At 39.9% G+C, this 2,502-nt stretch overlaps 1 pseudogene; it reads right to left on the bottom strand.

The window, feature by feature from the left end:
• Window positions 1–1,312: 1,312 nt before the first annotated feature.
• The window catches only part of LOC113109473 (melatonin receptor type 1B-B-like), a 4,605-nt pseudogene continuing 3,415 nt past the window's right edge, over window positions 1,313–2,502 (bottom strand).

The following is a 2,502-nucleotide window of genomic DNA, read 5'->3' as shown; positions in this document are numbered from 1 at the left end:
TTTACTCGCAGATCATTTGTTGAAGAAGATATATAGTTTAAGAATCATGCACATTTCCTGGCAGAGTAAGTCATGAATGACATTTAATGTTTGAAAGATAAGAGGGGAACACAGATTGAAACTGATAACTGACTGACCGCACGCTGTCACCGTTCACTTTGAAAAAGCTAAATCCGCATGAAGTGCTTTTTTTTTTTAAAGATTGTGCTTTATCTTGATGTGCTGGAAGCTCTTCGCTCACCAAAGCTGTGTTGACGTTACATTTAAATTAGGATGCTCTCACAATTTTATTTGGTTTGATATGACAAACTGATTTGGTATATCAGATACTTTCTGTCAGAGCATTAACATTTGGCACCTTGATTAAATATATGGATTTTTTTTATATATAATTCACGTGAATGTTCAAGTGTAAGGCAGAAGTTCTGAATTGAAAACAACAAATATGGATACATACTTATTTATACAACATATACAACAGACCCACAAAATTTTACAAAATGTCTTCAATAAATAGTCATGGATCATAAACAGTCCATAAATAAATGGATTTAAAATTAGTTCATTTAACTTTCAATATAAATGGTGAGTTAAATATTTCTTATTAATAATAATAGAGTTCTGAAATGGATCACAACATCAAAAATAAACAACCAAGGCTCACTGGAAATATGTAACTGCCTACGTTCCTAAATGAATGCATCTGTTCATAACATGATTCACTGCATTTTCCAGATGAAATGAACACTAGAGACAGTAAAACAACACCTTTCTATTCTTTTCACACAAGTTATGATTATGGGACAGATTATTGATGAATAAATAGCTTGTTTTTGCATGGTTCCTTCCACAATACTATGCAATGGCCTCAAAATACTTCTGTCATACTGCGTGATTTGTAAACTAATATGTTTTATCATATACATGACATAATTTGCTCCATTTGAATTGCTTGACTTGCTCAGTAGCTCACCTGGTATAGCATTGCATTTGCGATGCAGGGTATCCTGTAAAACACAAGTCATGACACTCCACAAAAGAGCTCAAATCTTTGAAGCTAAAATGTAAGGTTTGCTTCAGCAAATGTGTTTTTCTCACATTTGCTTTTCTTAACATTATCGGTAGGGTTTAGTTTAGGTGGTGTATTCATTTCAAATGCAATGAAGCAATTTTGCGCCACTCACCTGACATTTAATTTCTAAATTGCCATGCTACAAACAATGTAATAAAGCATTAGGTTATTTATGTTCAGTGTTTCAGAGAAATAAAACTTGCTAGACAGACTATTTTGCTTTGAAACTGCTGAAAAACTTGCTACAAGCAATGCAAAATCATTTTGCAACTATTTTGTAGCCTCAAGAATGTCATTTTCATGGTGATGTACTGTTTAATTAACCTGCATCTCCAATGGGGGGAAAAAAAGAAATGGTTATAGCACTGCTTGTAGACATGTTACCTGAAAAAATTCAGTGAAATGTACCCAAAGCAACATGTTTCAGGTTTTGCAGAAATTTAGGCACTCACAAATTTACAATGAGCCAAGGTTGAAAATAGAACAAGCACCCTGAGTTGCACATAAAAAAGTCAAGTGTTCACAGTTCAAAGCATAGAAATTTGCTTCATTCATCCTTGACGTTTCCTTCTGAACAGTGATTGGCTGAAGAAAAAAAAAGTCACTCATTGTTATTGATGGCTGGTGAGGGTTTGCTCCTCATCCCATCTGTGGCAGCCTTGGAGGTCTCAGTCACAAACCTCCGAGGAATCCAAACCGATGTCAGGATCCGCATGTACTCCTTTCGGAAGTTCCGATTGAGGAGTCCATAAATGACGGCATTGAGGCAACTGTTGAAATAGGCCATAAAGTAGCTGACCACAAAGAGCCACTCTGGAATACGTGGAGCCATGACCTCTGGATCGATGGCCACCACGAGACCGATTAGATTGAGTGGAGCCCAGCAGATTGCAAATAAAACGAACACACGAACATGGTGACGAAGTTGCGCAGGTCGCTGGGTCTCACCCTCGAGCGTTCCTCGCTCTTCACCTTCCTCCTCACCTGTATCACCAGAACCCAAATCCTCAGGTAGCAGAAGGTCACCACCGCGATGGGCACCAGGAAGTGAACCACCACCACCACCACAGTGTACGAGCTGCTGGCGGTCTGCGTGAAGGTGCAGGAGTAACGCGAGGGTCATAACTCACGTGAACCCACAAAGAAGTTGGGAAGAATGGCGAGCACAGTGAGCACCCAGATCAGGGCCACTAACAGCAGCGTGTTACGGAAGCTGTAGAGACGTCCGTAGCAAAACTGTGACAGATGTAGCAGTAACGGTTGATGGCGATGCCAGTGATGTTGAAAACTGAGCCGATCACACTCAGGCCCATTAGGAATCCGCTGACTTTACACTGGGTTTCCCCCAGAGACCAGCCGTCATGCGAGAAGATTGCGTACAAGACCAGCGGGTTAAGGATAGAAAGCACCACCAGGTCAGCGAAGGCCAA

Source organism: Carassius auratus, chromosome 10, assembly GCF_003368295.1.
Source record: "Carassius auratus strain Wakin chromosome 10, ASM336829v1, whole genome shotgun sequence".
NCBI classification, from domain to species: domain Eukaryota; kingdom Metazoa; phylum Chordata; class Actinopteri; order Cypriniformes; family Cyprinidae; genus Carassius; species Carassius auratus.
Note: the sequence above shows the minus strand (reverse complement) of the source record. Positions and strands in the feature narration are given on the sequence as shown.